Here is a 22,559-nt window from a genome sequence, read left to right on the forward strand (position 1 = left end):
TTCATAGTGTTTCAATCATGCGTATATGTGTTCTAAGGTTGTCAAAAAAAATCATAGTTATTCAATCATGCATATGTGTGTTCTAAGACTGTCAAAAAAAAAATTTAGTCATTCAATCATGCATATATGTGTTCTAAGGTTGTCAAATAAAATTTATAGTCATTCAATCATGTATATATGTGTTCTAATGCTGTAAAAAAAATCATAGTGATTTAATCCTGCATATATGTGTTCTAATGCTGTCAAAAAAATCATAGTGACTCAATCATGCATGTATCTATTCTAGCCTTGTCAAAAAAAATTCGTAGTGATTCAGTCTTGCAAATATGTGTTCTAAGGCTGTCAAAAAAATTTATATTGTTCAATCATGCATGTATGTTTTCTAAGGTTGTGAAAAAAAAATTATAGTCATTGAATCATGCATATATGTGTTCTAAAGCTGTCAAAAAAAATTATAGTGACTTAATCCTGCATATATGTGTTCTAATGGTGTCAAAAAAAATTTATAGTGACTCAATCATGCATATATCTGTTCTAACATTGTCAAAAAAAATTATAGTGATTCAATCATGCATATATGTGTTCTAAGGCTGTCAAAAAAAAATTATAGTGATTCAATCATGTATATATGTGTTCTAATGCTGTCAAAAAAAATTTATAGTGATTTAATCTTGAATATATGAGTTCTAAGGTTCTTAAAAAAAATTATAGTGATTCAATCATGCATATATGTGTTCTAATGTTGTCAAAAAAAATTTATCGAGATTCAATCATGCTTATATCTCCTCTAAGGCTGTCAAAAAAATTTTGTAGTGATTCAATAATGCGTATATGTGTTCTAAGGCTGTCAAAAAAATTTCATAGTGATTTAATCATGCATATATATGGTTTAAGGCTGTCAAAAAAATTTCATAGTGATTCAATCACGCATGTATGTGTTCTAAGGTTGTTAAAAATTTTACACAATGATTCAATCATGCATATATGCATTCTAAGCTGGTCAAAAAAATTAGTAGTGATTCAATCATGCACATATATGTTCTGAGATTGTCCAAAAAAAAATTGTGATTCAATCATACTTATATATGTTTTAATGTTGTCAAAAAAATCACAGTGTTTCAATCCTGCATATATGTGTTCTAAGGTTGTCAAAAAAAATTAGATTCACTCATGCATATATGAGTTCTAATGTTGTCCAAAAAAAAATGGTAGTGATTCAATCAAGCATATATGTGTTCTAAGGCTGGCAAAAAAAATTCATAGTGATTCATTCATGTATATATGTGTTCTAAGGCTGTAAAAAAAAATTATAGTGATTCAATCATGCATATATTTGTTCTATGGTTGTCAAAAAAAGGTTTATAGTCATTCAATCTTGCATAATGTGTTCAAATGCTGTCAAAAAATTCTATATTGATCAAATCCTGCATATATGTGTTCTAATGCTGTCAAAAAAAATCATAGTGATTCAATCACGCATATATATGTCCTAAGGTTGTCAAAACAAATCACAGTGTTTCAATCCTGCATATATGTGTTCTAAGGTTGTCAAAAAAAATTTGATTCACTCTTGCATAATGCAGTTCTAATGCTGTCCAAAAAATTTGGTAGTGATTCAATCACGCATATATATGTTCTAAGGCTGGCAAAAAAAATTCATAGTGATTCAAACATGCATATATGTGTTCTAAGGCTGTAAAAAAAATTTTTATAGAGACTCAATCATGCATATATGTGTTCTAAGGTTGTCAAAAAAAGGTTTATAGTCATTCAATCATGCATAATGTGTTCTAACGCTGTCAAAAAAATTTATAGTGATTTAATCATGCATATATATGTTCAAATGGGGTAAAAAAAAAATCATAGTTATTCAATCATGCATATATATGTTCTAAAGTTGTCAAAAAAAATTCAGTGTTTCAATAATGCATATATGCATTCTAAGGTTGTCAAAAAAAAATTATAGTGACTCAATCATGCATATATGTGTTCTAAGGTTGTCAAAAAAATTCATAGTGACTAAATCAGGCATATATGTGTTCTAACATTGTTAATAAAATTTCTTTGTGATTCAATGATGCGTATATGTGTTCTAAGGTTGTCAAAAAAAATTCATAGTAATTTAATCATGCATAAATGTGTTTTAAGATTGTCAAAAAGCTTTATAGTGATTCAAACGTGTATATATGTCTTCTAAGGCTGGCAAAAAAAATTCATAGTGACTCAATCATGCATATACGTGTTCTGAGGCTCTCAAAACTTTTTTATAGAGATTTAATCTTCCATATATGTGTTCTAAGGATGTAAAAAAAAATTATAGTCATTCACTCTGACATATATGTGTTCTAATGCTGTCAAAAATTTCCATAGTGATTTAATCCTACATATACGTGTTCTAATGCTACAAAAAAATCATAGTGACTCAATCATGCAAATATTTGTTCTAATGTTATAAAAAAAAATCATAGTGATTCAATTCTGCATATATGTGTTCTAAGGCTGTAAAAAAAAATTATAGCGATTCAATCATGCATATATGTGTTCTAAGTATCAAAAAAATTTCAGAGTGATTCAATCATGCTTATATGTGTTCTAAGGCTGTCAAAAAAATTCATTGTGATTCAATCATGCATATATGTGTTTAAAGGTTCTAAAAAAATCTATAGTGATTCAATCATGCATATATGTGTTTTAATATTTTCAAAAAAAAAATTATAGTGACTCAGTCATGCATATATGTGTTCTAATATTTTTTTAAAAAAAATTATAGTGACTCAATCAAGCATATATGTGTTGTAAGGCTGTCAAAAAAAATTCGGAATGACTCAATCAAGCATAAATCGGTTCTAACGATGTCAAAAAAAATTCAGAGTGATTCAATCATGCATATATGTGTTCTAAGGCTATTAAAAAAATTCCATAGTGATTCAATCATGCATATACGTGTTCTAACGCTGTCAAAAAAATGTTATAGTGATTTAGTCATGCAAAAATGTGTTCAAAGGCTCTCAAAAAGCTTTATAGTGATTCTATCTCCTATATATGTGTTCTAAGGCTTGAAAAAAAATTTTATAGTCGAATATTCAATCATGCATATATGTGTTCTAATGCAGTCAAGAAATTTCATAGTGGTTTAATATAGCATATATGTTTTCTAATGCTGTCAAAAAAATTTACACATTGATTCAATCATACATATTTGCATTCTAAGGTTGTCAAAAAAATTTATAGTGAATCAATCATGTGTATATGTGTTCTAAGGTTGTCAAACAAAATTTTGGTGATTTAATCATGCATATATATGTTCTAATGCTGTCATTAAAATTTCATAGTGATTCAATCACACATATATGTGTTCTAAGGTTGTCAAAAAAAAATCACACTATTTCAATCATGCATATTTGTGTTCTAAGTTTGTCAAAAAAAATTTAGTGATTCAATCATGCATATAAGTGTTCTAATGCTATAAAAAAAAATTATAGTGATTCAATCATGCATATATGTGGTGTAAGACTGTAAAAAAAATTATAGAGATTCATCGATGCATATATGAGTTCTAAGGCTATCAAAAAAAATTTATGGTGATTCAATCATGCATATATTTGTTCTAAGGCTATCAAAAAAAATTCATAGTGATTTAATCATGCATATATGTGTTCTTAGGCAGTCAAAAACATTTCATAGTGATTTAATCATGCATAAATGTGTTCTAAGGTTGTCAAAAAGCTTTATAGTGATTCTATCTTGTATATATGTGTTCTAAGGCTGGCAAAAAAAATTCATAGTGATTCAATCATGCATATATCTGTTCTAAGGCTTTCAAAAAACATTCATAGTGATTCAATCATGTATATATGTGTTCTAAGGCTGTCAAAAAAAAATTATAGAGATTCAATCATGCATATATGTGTTCTAAGGCTGACAAAAAAAATTCATAGTTATCAAATCATGCATATATGTGTTGTAAGGTTCTATAAAAATTTTATAGTGATTCAATCATGCATATATGTGTTCTAATCTTGTAAAAAAAAATTAGTGATTCAATCATGCATATATGTGTTCTAAGGCTGTCAAAAAAAATTCATAGTGACTCAGTCATGCATATAAGTGTTCTAACATTGTCAAAAAAAATTTAGACTAATTCAATCATGTGTATATGTGTTCTAAGGCTGTCAAAAAAATTTCATAGTGATTCAAACTTCAATATTTTTTTTCTAAACTTGTCAAAAAAAATTATAGTGACTCAATCATGCCTATATGTGAATGCTGTAAAAAAATTTGTAGTGATTCAATATGTGTTTATGTGTTCTAAGGCTGTCAAAAAAAATAGAGTGACTTAATCATGCGTATATATGTTCTAAGGCAGTCTAAAAAAATTCATAGTGATTCAATCATGCATAAATGTGTTCTAAGGTTGTCAAAAAATTTACACATTCATTCAATCATGCATATATGCATTCTAAGGTTGTCAAAAAAAAAGTTATAGTAATTCATTCATGCATATATATGTTTTAATGCTCTCAAAAAAAATTTATAGTGATTCAATCACGCATATATATGTCGTAAAGTTGTTAAAAAAATTCACAGTGTTTCAATCATATATATTTGTGTTCCAAGGTTGTCAAAAAAATTATAGTGATTCAATCATGCATATATGTGTTCTAATGCTCTCAAAAAATTTTATAGTGATTCAATCAGGCATATATGTATTCTAAGGATGTCAAAAAAAAATTATAGTCATTTAATCATGCATATATGTGTTCTAATGCTGTCAAAAAAAATTTGTAGTGATTCAAACATGCATATATGTGTTCTAAGGTTGTCAAAAAATTTCATAGTCATTTAACCATACATATATATGTTCCTAGGCTGTCAAAAAAAATTCATTATGAAATCATTCATATATATGTTCTCAGTTTGTCAAAAAAAATCATAGTGATTCAATCATGCATGTATGTTTTTTAAGGCTGTCAAGAAAATTTCATAGTGATTCAATCATGCATATATGTGTTCTAAGGCTATCAAAAAAAATTAAATCTTTCATATATGTATTCTAACGCTCTAAAAAAAATTCAAAGTTATTCAATCTTGCATATATGTGTTCTAAGGCAGTCAAAAATATTTCAGTGATTCAAACATGCATATATGTGTTCTAAGGCTGTCAAAAAAAAAGTTACAGTGATTCAATCATGCATATATGTGTCTTAAGAATGTAAAAAAAAAAATCAATCATGCAAATATATGTTCTAAGGCTGTCAAAAAAATTTTATAGTGATTCAATCAAGTATATATGTGTTCTAAGGCTATCAACAAAAATTCACTATGATTCAATCTCGCATGTATGTGTTCTAAGGCTCTTAAAAAAGTTTCATAGTGATTCAATCATTCATATATATGTTTTGAGTTTGCTAAAAAAAATCATAGTGATTCAGTCATGCATATATGTGTTCTAAGGTTGTCAAAAAAAAATTCTAATCTTTCAATTATGCATATATTTTTTCTAAATTAGTAAAAAAAAATCATAGTGATACAATCATACATATGTGTTCTAAGGTTGTCAAAAAAAAATCATAGTGATTCAATCTTGCATATATGTGTTCTAAGGCTGTCAAAAAAAATATAGTGATTCAATTTTGAATGTATGTATTCTAAGGTTGTCAAAACAAAATTATAGTGATTCAATCATAAATATATGTGTTCTAATGTTGTCAAAATAAATTTATAGTGATTCAATCATTTGTATATGTGTTCTAAGGTTGTCAAAAAAATTTCATAGTGTTTCAATCATGCATATCTGTGTTCTAAGGCTTTCTAAAAAAAATCATCGATTCAACCTTGCATATATGTGTTCTAAGGTTGTCAAAAAAAATTATAGAGATTCAATCATGCATATATGTGTCAAAAAAAATTATAGTGATTCAATAATGCATATATGTGTTCTAAGGTTGTCAAAAATATTTCATAGTGATTCAATCATGCGTATATGTGTTCTAAGGCTGTCAAAAACATTTTATAGTGATTCAATCATGCATATATGTGTTCTAATGCGGTAAAAAAAATTCATAGTGATTCAATCATGCATACATATGTTCTAAGGTTATGAAAAAAAATTCATAGTGATTCAATCATGCATATATGTGTTATATGGTTGTAAAAAAAAATATAGTGATTCAATCATGCATATATCTGTTCTAAGGCTGTCAAAAAAATTTTTTACTGATTCAATCAAGCGTATTTGTGTACTGTCTTTCAAAAAAAATTATAGTGAATAAATGATGAATATATGTGTTCTAATGCTGTCAAAAAAAATCCATAGATCTTGCATATATGTGTTCTAAGGTTGTCAAAAAAAATCACAGTGATTCAATCATGAATATATGTGTTCTAAGGCTGTCCAAAAAATTTCATATTTATTCAATCATGCATATATGTGTTCAAGGCTATCAAAAAAATTTTGTAATGATTCAATCTTTAATATATGTGTTCTAGGGTTGGCAAAAATTTTTTATAGTGACTCAATCATACATATATGTGTTCTAACATTTAAGGCTATCAAAAAAAAGTCATAGTGATTCAGTCAAGCATATATGTGTTCTAAGCGCGTGAAAAAAAATTTATAGTGATTCAATCATGCATTTATGTGCTCTAATGTTGTCAAAAAAAACTTATAGTAATTAACTCATGCATATATGTATTTTAACATTGGTAAAAAAACTTTCATTGTGATTCAATCATGCATATATGAGTTCTAAGGCTGTCAAAAAAAATTTATAGTGATTCAATCATGCATATATGAGTTTTACGGTTGTCAAAAAAATTTAATAGCGATTCAGCCATGCATATATATGTTCTAAGGCTTTCAAAAAAAAATGTATAGTGATTCAATCTTGCATATATTTGTTCTAAGGTTGTCAAAAAAAAATTTATATTCATCCAATCAAGCAGATATGTGTTCTAATGTTGTCAAAAAAAATTCACAGTGATTTAATCATGTATATATTTATTCTAACATTGTCAAAAAAAAATTATAGTGATTCAATCATGCATATATGTGTTGTAAGGCTGTCAGAAAAAATTTATAGTAATTCAATCATGCATATATGTGTTCTAAGGCTCTTAAAAAAAAATCACAGTGATTGAATCAGGCATATATATGTTCTAATGCAGTCTAAAAAGATTTACAGTGATTCAATCATAAATGTATGTGTTCTAAGGTTGTTAAAAAAAATTGACAGTAATTTAATCATGCATATATGTTTTCTAAGGTTGTTAAAAAAAATTTATAGTAATTCAATCTTGCATATATGTGTTCTAAGGCTGTCTAAAAATTTTTATAGTGATTTAAGTTTGCAGATGTCTCTAGGGTTGTCAAAAACATTTTATAGTGATTTAATGATGCATATATGTATTCAAAGGCTGTCAAAAAAATTTATAGTGATTCAATCTTGCATATATGTTTTCTAAGGGTGTCAAAAAAAAATCATACTGATTCAATCAGGCATAAAAGTGTTCTAAGGTTGTCAAAAAAAAAATGTAGAGATTCAATCATGCATATATGTGTTCTAAGTATGTCAAACAAAAATTCAAGTGATTCAATCTTGCATATATCTGTTCTAAGAATGTCTAAAGAATTTCACAGTAATTCAATCATGTATATATGTGTTCTAAGTCTGTCAAAAAAAAAATTAGAGTGACTTAATCATGCATATATGTGTCAAAAAAATTTTTGTAGTGATCCAATAATGCATATATGTGTTCTAAGGCTGTCAAAAATATTTTATAGTGATTCAATCATGCGTATATGTGTTTGAAGGCTATCAAAAAAAATTCATAGTGATTCAATCATGCATATATAAGTTCTAAGGCTGTCAAAAAATTTTCATTGTGATTGAATCATGCATATATATGTTTAAATGCGGTCAAAAAAAAGTTGTAGTGATTCAATCCTGCATATATGTGTTCTAAGGTTGTAAAAAAAATTCAATACTCATTTAATCATGCATATATTTGTTCTAAGGTAGATAAAAAAAATTCATTGTGATTCAATCATGCATATTTGTTTTCTAAGGTTGTCAAAAAAATTCATAGTAATTCAATCATGCATATATGTGTTCTAAGGTTGTCAAAAAAAATTTAGTGATTCAATCATGCATAAATGTATTTTAAGGCTGTCAAAAAAATCATTGTGATTGAATCATGCATATATATGTTCTAATGCGGTTAAAAAAAATTATAGTGATTCAATCATGCATATATGTGTTCTAAGGGTGTTCAAAAAATTTTATAGTCATTTAATCATGCATATATGTGTTCTACTTCTATTAAAAAAATTATTATGATTCAATCAAGCATAAATGTATTCTAAGGCTGTCAAAAAAAATCATAGAAATTGAATAATGCATATAAGTGTTCTAAGATTGCCAAAAAAAATTGATGGTGATTCAAACATGCACATATGTGTTCTAAGGTTGTCAAAAAAAAATTATAGTGACTAAATCTTGCATATATGTGTTTTAAGGCTGTTAAAAGAATTTCACAGAGATTCAATCAAGCATATATGTGTTCGATGGCTGTCAAAAAAATTGCATAGTGATTCAATCCGGAATATGTGTTCTTAGGTTGTCCAAAAAAATTATAGTGATTCAATCATGCATATATGTGTTCTAAGGCTGTCAAAAAAAATTGGTACTAACTAAATCATGCATGTATGTGTTGTAAGGCTGTCAAAATTATTTCATTGTGATTCAATCATGCGTATATGTGTTCTAAGGTTGTCAAAAATAATTTATAGTGATTCAATCATGAATATATGTGTTCTAAGTTTGTCAAAAAAAAATCATAGCGATTCAATCATGTATATATGTGTTCTAAGGTTGTCAAAAACTTTCATAGTGATTGAATCATGCATATATATGTTCTAATGCCGTCAAAAAAAATTTGTAGTGATTCAATCATGCATATATGTGTTCTAAGGTTGAAAAAAAAATCAATAGTCATTTAATCATGCATATATGTGTTCTAAGGGTGTTAAAAAAATTTAATTGGGATTCAATCATGCATATATATGTTCTAAGGTTGTCAAAAAAATTCACAGTAATTCAATCATGCATATATGTGCTCTAAGGTTGTCAAAAACATTTATAGTGATTCAATCATCCATATATGTGTTCTAAGGCTGTCAAAAAAATTCATAATATTTAATCATGCATATATGTGTTTTGCGGCTGTCAAAAAAATTTCATAGTGATTCAGTAATGCATATATATGTTCTAAGGCTATCAAAAAAAATTGTGATTCATTCATGCATATATGTGTTCCAAGGTTGTCAAAAAAATTCATAGTGATTTAATTATGCAGATATGTGTTCTATGTACTAACGTTGTAAAAAAAAATCATAGTCATTCAATCATGCAAATATATGTTTTAAATCTGTCAAAAAAAATTAGTGATTTGATCATGCATAAAAGGCTGTCTAAAAAAATTCTTAGTGATTCAATCATGCATATATGTGTTCTCAAGTCGTCAAAATTTTTTAAGAGTGGTTCAATTTTGCATATATGTGTTCTAAGTTTTTCAAAAAAATATCTTGGTGATTCAATCATGCATATATGTGTTCTAAGGCTGCCAAAAAAATTTCAGAGTGATTCGATCAAGCATATATGTTTTCTAAGGCTATCAAAAAAATTTCATAGTGATTCAAATATGCATGTATGGGTTCTAAGGCTGTCAAAAAAAATTTATTGTGATTCAATCATTCAAATATGTGTTCTAACATTGTCAAAAAAAAATTATAGTGATTCAATCATGCATGTATGTGTTCTATGGTTGTCAAAAAAAATCATAGTGATTTAATCAAGCATATATGTGTTATAAGGTTTGCAAAAAAAAATTATAGTGATTCAATCATGCATATATGTGTTCTAATGCTCTAAAAAAAATTTAAAGTGATTTAATCATGCATATATGTGTTCTAACGCTGTTAAAAAAAATCATAGTGATTCAATCATGCATATATAAGTTCTAAAGCTGTCAAAAAAATCATAGTGATTAAATCATGCATATATGTGTTCTAAGGCTTTCAAAAAAAAACCAGTTATTCAATCTTGAATACTTATGTTCTAAGTCTCTCAAAAAAAATTATAGTGATTAATCATATGCATATATGTGTTCTAACGCCATTAAAAGAAAATTATAGTGACTCAATCCTGCATATATGAGTTCTAATGTTGTCAAAAAAAATTCATAGTAATTCAAATATGCATATATGTGTTTGTAAGGCTGTAAAAAATTTTATACTGATTGAGTCATGTATATTTGTGTTGTTGTCACAAATATTTTATAGCGATTCAATCATGCATATATGCGTTCTAAGGCTCCCAAAAAATTTCATAGTGATTCAATCATGCAGATATGTGTCCTAAGGTTGTCAAAAAAATTTATAGTAATTTAATCAGGCATATATATGTTCTAAGGTTGTCAAAAAAAAGTTCATAGCGATTCAATCCTGCATATATGTTTTATAAGTCTCTCAAAACAATTTTATAGTAATTCAATCATGCATATATGTGTTTTAAGGCTGTCAAAAAAATTATATTGTGATTCATTCATGCGTATGTGTGGTAAGTTTGTCAAAAAAAAATCATAGTGATTTAATCATGCATATATCTGTTCTATGTTCTAACGTTGTAAAAAAAATATCATAGTGATTCAATCATGCAAATATTTGTTCTAAGGCTGTCCAAAAAAATTTATAGTGATTCAATCATGCATATTTGTGTTCTAAGGCTCGAAAAGAATTTATAGTGTATCAATCATGCATATATGGGTTTTGTGGTTGTCAAAAAATTTTATTGTGATTCAATCATGTATATATGTGGTCTAACTTTGTCAAACAAATTTTATAGTGATTCAATCATGCATATATGTTTTCTAAAGTTGTCAAAAGAAATTCATAGTGATTTAATCATGCATTTATGTGTTCTAAGGCTGTCAAAAAACTTCATAGTTATTCAATCAAATACACATGTGTTCTAAGTCTCTCAAAAATTTTCATAGTGATTCAAGCATGCATATATGTGTTCTAACGCCGTTAAAAAAAATTCATAGTGACTCAATATTGCTTATATGAGTTCTAACGTTGTCAAAAAAATTATAGTGATTCATTCATGCATATGTGTTCTAAAGTACTCAAAAAAATTTATAGTGATTCAATCTTGCATATGTGTTCTAAAGTACTCAAAAAAATTTATAGTGATTTAATCATGCATATATATGTTCTAAAGTTGTCAAAAAAAATTTATAGTGATTCAATCATGCGTATGTGTGTTCTAAGGTTGTCAAAAAAATTTCACAGTGACTCAATCATGCATATATTTGTTCCAACGTTGTCAAAAAAAATTTATAGTGATTCAATCATGCATATGTGTGTAGTATGGTTGTCAAAACAATTTATATTGTTTCAATTATGCATATATATGTTCTAAGGATTTAAAAAAAAGATTATACTGATTCAATCATGCATATATGTGTACTAAGGTTGTCATAAAAAATTTATAGTGATTCAATCATGCATATATGTGTACTAAGGTTGTCAAAAAAAATTTATAGTCATTCAATCTTGCATATATGTGTTTTAATGTTGTCAAAAAATTTCATGGTGATTTAATCCTCTATGTATGTGTTCTAATGTTGTCCAACAATTTTCGTAGTGACTCAATCGTGCATATATCTATTCTAACGTTGTCATAAAAAAATCATAGTGATCGAATCATACATATATGTGTTCTAAGGCTCCAAAAAAAACTCATAGTATATCAATCATCCATATATGTGTTCTAAGGCTGTCAAAAAAATTTATAGTGATTCCATCTTGCATTTATAGTTATTCAATCATGCATATGTGTTCTAATGTTGTCAAAAATAATTTGTAGTGATTCAATCATGCATATATGTGTTCTAAGGCTGTTAAAAAAAATCATAGTTACTCATTCCGGCATATATCTGTTCTATCGTTTTTCAAAAAAAATCAAAGTGATTCAATCATGCATATATGTGTTCTAAGGCTGCCAAAAAAAATCATAGTTATTCAAATAAGCATGTATGTGTTTGTAAGGCTGTCAAAAAATTTCATACTGATTGAGTCATGCATATATGTGTTCTAAGGTTGTCACAAATATTTTATAGCAATTCAATCATGCATATATGTGTTCTAAGACTCTCAAAAAATTTCATAGTGATTCAATCATGGAGATATGTGTCCTAAGGTTGTCAAAAATTTTTATAGTAATTTAATCAGGCATATATATGTTCTAAGGTTGTCAAAAAAAATCATAGTGGATCAATCAAGCATATATGTTTTCTAAGTCTGTCAAAATAATTTTATAGTAATTCAATCATGCATATATGTGTTTTAAGGTTGTCAAAAAAATTTATTGTGATTCATTCATGCATATATGTGTTATAAGTTTGTCAAAAAAAAATCATAGTGATTTAATCATGCATATATTTGTTCTATGTTCTAACGTTGTAAAAAAAATATCATAGTGATTCAATCATGCAAATATTTGTTCTAAGGCTGTCCAAAAAATTTTATAGTGATTCAATCATGCATATTTGTGTTCTAAGGCTCGAAAAAAAATTATAGTGTATCAATCATGCATAAATGGGTTCTATGGCAGTCAAAAAAAATTTATTGTGATTCAATCATGCATATATGTGGTCTAACTTTGTCAAACAAATTTTATAGTGATTCAATCATGCATATATGTTTTCTAAGGTTATCAAAAGAAATTCATAGTGATTTAATCATGCATATATGTGTTCTAAGGCTGTCAAAAAACTTTTTTGTTATTCAATCAAATACACATGTGTTCTAAGGCTCTCAAAAAAAATTCATAGTGATTCAAGCATGCATATATGTGTTCTAATGCCGTTAAAAAAAATTCATAGTGACTTAATATTGCTTATATGAGTTCTAACGTTGTCAAAAAAAATCATAGTGATTCATTCATGCATATATGTGTTCTAAGGCTGTCAAAAATATTTTATAGTGATTCAATCATGAATATATCTGTTCTAAAGCTGTAAAAAAATATCATAGTGATTCAATCATGCAGATATGTGTTCTAAGTTGTCAAATAAATTGTAGTGATTTAATCATGCATATATGTGTTCTAAGGTTGTCAAAAATATTTTAGAGTGATTCAGTCATGCATATATGTGTTCTAAGGCTGTCAAAAATATTTCATAGTGATTCAATCATGCATATATGTGCTTTTAGACTGTCAAAAAAAATTCATAGTGATTAAATCATGCATATATGTGTTCTAAGGCTTTAAGAAAAAAACCATAGTTATTCAATATTGAATACTTGTGTTCTAAGTCTCTCAAAAAAAATTATAGTGATTCAATCATGCATATATGTGTTCTAACGCCATTACAAAATTTTATAGTGACTCAATCCTTCATATATGAGTTCTAATGTTGTAAAAAAAAAATCATAGTAATTCAAATATTCATATATGTGTTTATAAGGCTGTCAAAAAATTTCATACTGATTGAGTCATGTAAATATGTGTTCTAAGGTTGTCACAAATATTTTATAGCGAATCATGCATATATGTGTTCTAAGGCTCTCAAAAAATTTCATAGTGATTCAATCATGTTGATATGTGTCCTAAGGTTGTCAATAAAATTTATAGTAATTTAATCAGGCATATATATGTTCTAAGGTTGTCAAAAAAAAATCATAGTGATTCAATCATGCATATATGTTTTCTAAGTCTGTCAAAATAATTTTATAGTAATTCAATCATGCATACATGTTTTTTAAGGCTGTCAAAAAAAAACTATTGTGATTCATTCATGCATATATGTGTTATAAGTTTGTCAAAAAAAATCATAGTGATTTAATATTGCATATATCTGTTCTATGTTCTAACGTTGTAAAAAAAATATCATAGTGATTCAATCATGCAAATATTTGTTCTAAGGCTGTCCAAAAAAATTTATAGTGATTCAATCATGCATATTTGTGTTCTAAGGCTCGAAAATTTTTTTTATAGTGTATCAATCATGCATATATGGGTTCTATGGCTGTCAAAAAATATTTATTGTGATTCAATCGTGCATATATGTGGTTTAACTTTGTCAAACAATATTTATAGTGATTCAATCATGCATATATGTTTTCTAAGGCTGTCAAAAGAAATTCATAGTGATTTAATCATGCATATATGTGTTCTAAGGCTGTCAAAAAACTTTATAGTTATTCAATCAAATACACATATGTTCTCAGGCTCTAAAAAAAAAATTCATAGTGATTCAAGCATGCATATATGTGTTCTAACGCCGTTAAAAAAAATTCATAGTGACTTAATATTGCTTATATGAGTTCTAACATTGTCAAAAAAAATCACAGTGATTCATTCATGCATGTATGTGTTGTAAGGCTATGAAAAAAAATTCATAATGATTCAGTCATGCATATATGTGTTCTAAAGCTGTCAAAAAAATATCATAGTGATTCAATCATGCAGATATGTGTTCTAAGTTGTCAAATAAATTGTTGTGATTTAATTATGCATATATGTGTTCTAAGGTTGTAAAAAATATTTTTTAGTGATTTAATCATGCATATATGTGTTCTAAGGCTATCAAAAATATTTCATAGTGATTCAATCATGCATATATGTGCTTTTAGACTGTCAAAAAAAAATCATAGTAATTCAATCATGCATATATGTGTTCTAAGGTTGTAAAAAAAAATCATAGTGATTCAATCATGCATATATGTGTGTTTTTAGGCTGTCAAGAAAAATTTATAGTCAATCAATCATGCATATATACGTTCTAAGTCTGTCAAAAAAAATTTATTGTGATTCATTCATCCATATATGTGTTATAAGGTTGTCAAAAAAAATCATAGTGATTTTAATCATGCATATATGTGTTTTATGTTCTAACATTGTAAAAAAAAATTTATAGTAATTCAATATGCAAATATGTTTTCTAAGCCTGTCAAAAAAATTTTTATAGTGATTCAATCATGCATATATGTGTTCTAAGGCTGTCTAAAATATTTCTTAGTGATTCAATCATGCATATGTGTTTTAAGGCTGTCAAAAAAATTTGTAGTGGTTCAATCTTGCATATATGTGTTCTATGTTTTTTGAAAAAAAAATCATAGTGAATCATGCATATACGTGTTCTAATGCTGTCAAAAAAGAAATTGTGATTCAATCTTGCATATATGTGTTCTAAGTCTGCCAAAAAAATCTCATAGTGATTCAATTAAGCATATATGTGTTCTAAGGCTATCAAAAAAAATTCATAACGATTCAATCATACATATATCGATTCTAAGGCTGTCAAAAAAAAAATCATTGTGATTCAATCATGCATATATGTGTTCTAACATTGTCAAAAAAAAATTATAGTGATTCAATCATGCATATATGTGTTCTAAGGTTGTAACAAATATTTTAAAGTGATTCAATCGTGCATATATGTGTTCTAAGGCTCTCAAAAAGTTTCATAGTGATTCAATCATGCAGATATGTGTCCTAACGTTGTGAAAAAAAATTAGTAATTTAATCAGGCATTTATATGTTCTAAGGTTGTCAAAAAAAAATTCATAGTGATTCAATCATGCATATATGTGTTCTAAGTATGTCAAAACAATTTCATAGTAATTCAATCATGCATATATGTGTTTTAAGACTGTCAAAAAAAATTTATTGTGATTCATTGATGCATATATGTGTTATAAGTTTGTCAAAAAAAATCATAGTGATTTAATCATGCATATATCTGTTCCATGTTCTAACGTTGTAAAAAAATATCATAGTGATTCAATCATGCAAATATTTATTCTAAGGTTGTCCAAAAAAATTTATAGTAATTCAATCATCCATATTTGTGTTCTAAGGCTATAAAAAAATTATGCATATATTCAATCATGCATATATGGGTTCTAAGGCAGTAAAAAAAAAATCATTGTGATTCAATTATGTGTATATATGGTCTAACTTTGTCAAACAAATTTTATAGTGATTCAATCATGCATATATCTTTTCTAAGGTTGTCAAAAGAAATTCATAGTGATTTAATCATGCGTATGTGTTCTAAGGCTATCAAAAAGCTTTATAGCGATTCAATCATATATACACGTGTTCTAAGGCTCTAAAAAAAAAATCATAGTGATTCAATCATGCATATATGTGTTCTAACGCCGTTAAAAAAAATTCATAGTGACTCAATATTGCATATATGAGTTCTAACGTTGTAAAAAAAAATCATAGTGATTCAATCATGCATATATGTGTTCTAAGGCTGTCAAAAATATTTTATAGTGATTCAATCACGAATATATGTGTTCTAAAGCTGTCAAAAAAATATTATAGTGATTCAATCTTGCAGATATGTGTTCTAAAACTGTCAAACAAAATTCGTAGTGATTCCATCTTTGCATACATGTGTTCTAAGGTTGTCAAAAAAATTGATAGTGATTCAATCATGCATATATGTGTTCTAAGGTTGTCAAGAAAATTTCACTGTTAAAAAAAAATTCATAGTGATTCAATCTTGCATATATGTGTTCTAAGGTTGTCAATTTTTTTTTATAGTGATTCAATCATGCATATATGTGTTTGGATCAGTCCTGACCCAGATCTTGTTTGGGTCGGGTTCGGCCGAGATCATGTTTGAATTAGGTCTGATCCAGATCATGTTTGGATTGGGTTCTACTCGCATCCTGTTTGGGTCCAGTTCGACACAGATCCTGTTTGGATCAGGTCCGAAGCGTATCCTGTTCGGATCGGTTCCAATCTAAATCCTGTTTGGATCGGGTCTATTCCGGATCATGTTTGGATCAGGTCCATCCTAGATCCTGTGTGGGTTTGGTCCGACATGGACCGTGTTTGGATCGGTTCTGGCCCAGATCAAGTTTAGATCAGGTCTGATCCGGATCACGTTTGGATCAGGTGTGACCAGAATCACGTTTGGATCGGGTTTAACCGGGATCATGTTTGGGTCTGGTCCAGACCGGATACTGTTTGGATCAGGGTTGATCCTTACTCGGTTTGGGACAGGTCTGACCCATTTTGGGACAAGTCGGACCCCGATCTGGTTTGGTTCGGGTGTCACCCAGATCCTGTTTGTCTCCGGTCCGGACCTGATCATGTTTGGATTGGGTCAGATCTATATCCGGTATGGATCGGGTCCATCCCGGATCATGTTTGGTTCGGGTGCAAACCAGATCTGGTTTGTATCTGGTGTCGCTCGGATCTTCTTCGAGTCACGTCAAAACAGGATCCAGTTTGGATTGGGTTGGACCCAGATCATGTTTGTTTCAGGTTGGACCTAGATCCGGTTTGGATCGGGTTCGGTCTAGCTCTTGTTTTGGACGGGTCCGACCCGGATCCTGTTTGGGACGGTTCTACTCCAGATCCGGTTTGGATATGGTTTGACCTGGGTCCTGTTTTGGACGGGTCTGACCTGGATACTGTTTTGAATGGCTCTGGCCTGGATCATGTTTGGGACGGGTCCAGCCCGGATCTTGTTTTGTCAGGTCTGGCCCAGATCATGTTTGGGTTTGTCCGACCCGGATCTTGTTTGTGTCGGGTCAAACCCAGATTGTGTTTGGAACAGGTCATGCCAGGATCTGATTTGGATCTGGTCAGACCCCGTTCCAGTTTGGATCGGGTCGAACTCGGATTATGTTTGCATCCGGGCGGGCCCGCATCCGGTTTGGATCGGGTTCGATCCAAACATGATTTGGATCAGGTCAGACCCGATTTTGGTTTGGATCGGGTTCGATCCAAACAGGATTTGGATCAGGTCAGACCCGGTTTTGGTTTGGATCGGGTCAGACCCGGATTATGTTTGGATTAGGTCAGACCCGGATCCGGTTATGATCGGGTCAGACCGGATTATGTTTGGATCGGGCCAGACCCAGATCCGGTTTGGATCGGGATGAGACTCATATCTAGTTTGGATCGGGTTAGAACCGGATCTGGTTTGATTCGAGTCTGACCCGGATCCTGTTTGGATCAAGTTTGATCCAAATAGGATTTGGATCGGGTCTAACCCAATTTTAGTTTGGATCGGGTCAGACCCAGATTATGTTTGGACTGGGTCATACCCGAATCCTGTTTGGATCGTGTCCGACCCAAATCTTGTTTGGATCGGATCTGAGCCGGTTTTAGTTTGGATCCGATTGGACCTGGTTTATATTTGAATCCAGTCGGGCCCGGATCCTGTTTGGATAATGTCAGGCCCGGTTTCGGTTTAGATCGGTCCAATCCGTATCACGTTTGGATCGGGTCAGACCCGAATCGTGTTTGATCGTGTTGGACCCATATTATTACTGTATCGGGTTGAACCCGGATTCGGTTTAGATCGGGTCTGACCCGAATCCTGTTTGGATCAAGACCAATCCAGATTCGGTTTGGATCGGGTCTGACCCGGTTTCGGTTTGGATCGGGTCAGACCCGGATCACTTTTAGATCAAATAATATTTGTAATAGGGTCTAGGCACTATTTATACCTGAACTGGATAAATGACCGATACGGCCCTTTCTCGGACCAGTTCGGGGCTGTTTTTAATTGGTTCCTTTCAGTTTTTCATCAGTTCCGAGATGTAATGACCATGTTTTCATGAATCCATAAAAAGACAGGGATTTTCTCAATCGGTTGTAGGCTTGTATGTGCTTTTGTTCAAGTATTAAACCGGTTCATTTGGAGCCATTTCAGATCGGTTCAGGGTATTTTTAGATCGGTCCTATCTTAAGGACTTTGGGTTTTACCTATTTAAGCTTGTTTTAATTATTTTTTCATGCTTTATAAGTGTTCATTGTTAAGAAAACTTGACTTGTGCATGTTAATTCATTTGTTTTACATTTGTTAAGTTATGCATAAAGTTTTTAAGCATGAATTGTGACTAAATTCAAGATATTTTATCATCAAAATAAGCTTATGCATATAAGTTGAAGCCTAGTATTTAGGTTTTTTCACGTATAAAAGTAAGAGGCATGGAGAAAGCAATAAAAGTACATATTTCTAACGTTTTCACGTATCTAAGATTACACAAAGGGATTAACAAATAAAAGTGCTAATTCCACGGCCAGGCCGTAATTTGTTAAAGCTTTCATAAAGCCAGAATAAGCAATAAAGTACCTTGTATTTGACCCTCTTCTTCTAGTTGACTAGCAATACCTTCTACGGCTTGGCCTACAACAGTACCTTGACCGACTCTGGGTCCAATAGAAGCAAAGTTTTATGGCCAATCCAGTAGCAATAACGGAAGCAGCAGAAATTAGGAGATTCATGGTAAGTTCTTCACAACAAAAAATGAAGAAATGGTTAATTATATAATCAAATAAACCAATTAATTGTTATTTTAATTTAGTACCTGAAATATATGATTGAATTAGGTAGGAGAGTAGAAAAATAAATGGTTGAATGAAAATAATTCATGCTTAAGTTCCATTTCTGTGAGAGGGTACTACGAATGTTCTACCATGTTCCATCAACACACTAAAGGGGTTATGCAAGATATCCGGTGTGGAAGTAGGCCAACATTTCTATTGGCAAATAAGAGGTTTCCAAGTGCATGCCCAAGTACTTATAACATCTTTGGTCGTAATTGCTTAAGTTCGTCTGCTATAGCCGTTTGGAATCCACAAACTATTCTGACCAACAGCCAGAATTTCTTTGAATATGTTCTTGAATTCATTCAAGACGTGAGCAAAACTCAAAATGGACAAGAAGAATATGGTCCTTGGGTTCCTTTTATTGGAACATTGTTCCTATTTATTTTTGTTTCTAACTGGTCAGGCACGCTTTTACCTTGGAGAATCATGCAGTTACCTCATGGAGAGTTAGTTGCACCTACGAATGATATAAATACTACTCTTGCTTTAGCTTTACTCACGTTAGTGGCACATTTTTATGTTGGCCTTACTAAAAGGAGATTGGGTTATTTCAGTAAACAAATTCAACCAACTTCAATACTTTTACCAATTAATGTCTAAGAAGATTTCACAAAACCTTTATCACTTATTTTTTGACTTTTCAAGAATATATTGGCCGTTGAATTAGTAGTTATTCTTGTTTCTTTAGGACATTTAGTGATTCGTGTGATGTTCCTCGTATTATTCACGAGTGGTATTCAGGCTATGATTTTTGCAACCTTATTTGTGGCTTATATAGGTGAATCCATGGAAGGTCATCATTAAGTAGCTTTCTATCAAATAAATAATAAAATAATGCTTTGAATTTCAAAGAGACGCTTTTTCTTTTTGAATTGATTTAAATTCAAAATTAAGTAAGCCCATGAATCTTATTCCAATAATTAATTCATGCATAGCTCAAGACACCTGCTTGAGGAACATGATTGATAAAAATATATTTATTTACATGTAGTATAGTGTAGGAAGAAAACTAGAGCAAGAGAAATATATGTATAATATTAATATTTATTATATTACGTATTACACTACGGAATTGTAAAAAAAGGGGGAATTCCCATTTTTTTCTAAGATCCCCTTTTGTCCTATTCATGTCATACATCAACTTTATTTTTCATCTCAATTACGATGATTCTTAATTGGGATAATAATTGTAACTCGTTTGGGTCGTGCGACGAATCAACAGGAACTATGTTCTGCGAAACCGTTGCTATTTCATTCCATTCTATTCAACAATTAACCAAAATTGGAACTAATTGCAATTGAATCAATCAATCATCAAATCTTGATATGTGATGATTCGTTTTGATGAATCTCTTTGTTTGAATCCTTGTGAGATAATGATAAAGACAAGTAAAAATCAAGTAGGTTACGTGGGTCGAGCTAGATAGCGTAGCTACATATTATACGTGAACTCCGGTGTATGCTTAGAAGAATGATTCCAGGGTCCGATCCCATTCAATAGAAATAAGATGATGATGGTTTACATTATGGAAGAAACACATGTTTATGTGATAGTTGATATTCAATAGTTATATATAGACTACCCATGTATATTATTCCATTCCCGATATTACTACTGACTTTATATAGGTATAGATTCCACTTTCTCCATATGGATTACGATATAAGCCTTTCTTTTCTGTCTGTGACTGTATATGTGGATTGAATACGAAGTCAAGCCTATGAATGCGTTTAAAGAAGATGAATGAGAGACAAGAATTGAAAGAATCGGTTTGGAGCAAAGAAATAGAAGAACTATATTATATGGATTTACAAAAACTTCAATAGGGAATAAAAATGAGATATTGAAGTAGTTCTGATGATTCTGTAATATCAAATATCATCCCTTCTCAAATTAGGTTGGGAGTTCTTAGTTTAGTTGGATGGATCTTAGTGATGGAATATGAAATACTAAGTAATGCAACTAATTAATATTATAAATATATAAATAACATTAATTAAGCACACTATTTAAGTAATATATATTAATTCATTTGTTTATTTGATTATATCGGTAACCATTTCTTCATTTTTTTGTTGTGAGGAGCTTAATATGAATTCCCTAATTTCTGTAATATGATTATTTGATTATATCAAAAATATATAATATGAATCCTCTAATTTCTGCTGCTTCAGTCAGGGTAATGTTGCGGGCCAAGCCATAGAAGGTATCGGTAGTCAACCAGAAGCAGAGGGTTAAAATATGAGGTACTCTATTGCTTAATCTGGCTTTTATGGAAGCTTTAACAGTTTACGGCATGGTCGTGGCATTAGTACTTTTATTTGCTAATCTCTTTGTGTAATCTGAGAAAAGTGAAAACGTTAAAAATACGTACTTTTATTGCCTTGGCCTTATCTCTTGTCTTCTTTAAATTATATCAGCTCAACACTTCACTCCTACAATCCTGGACAGACATGATTGTACTGCACTAACAACTTAACATGTTTTCACCATATCTTTCTAATCATGCATGCTTTTGATGTATTGTTTAATGCGTATAGTTTAAATCATAGTAAAAATACAAATTTGCCCAATTTGAATGTCAAAATCAGAATTCAAGTAAAATTTTCCATAAAATAAGTTTTTTGGGCAGTCAAACCGACTTGTTTTGGTTATAACTTTTTGCTTAGACCTCAAAATGACTTGTTTTTTTCATTGTCGAAAGATATTCATCATTCTTTTCGACAAAATCCTTTAGATGTTGTTTTATATAAAAAAAATATAGTGAACATAGAGAGTATGTCGAAAATAACTCTGGGCAACTTGTTTTTTGAAATATGACCATTGACACAAGACTACTACGCCAAAATTGGGGTGTTTAGAAATTGTATATCTTTGTTATCAAGCAAGTAAAGATGACAAAAAAGTAGACACACCGATTTTGTATAATGGATAAAGATTAACATTGACAACAAATCCATTTCTAAAAAGTTGTTTTTGACAAAGATGAAGATAAAAGTATGAATAAGCAGCTTAAAGCATGTATGTATCTTAACACGAGGGTCTCTCTATCATAATCAGTTTTTAAACACTCTAATTGATTTCATAAATCAATGATCCTATGGTGGACCACCTCTAATCTCACA

Source organism: Nuphar pumila, chromosome 1, assembly GCF_984573655.1.
Source record: "Nuphar pumila chromosome 1, dmNupPumi1.hap1.1, whole genome shotgun sequence".
NCBI classification, from domain to species: domain Eukaryota; kingdom Viridiplantae; phylum Streptophyta; class Magnoliopsida; order Nymphaeales; family Nymphaeaceae; genus Nuphar; species Nuphar pumila.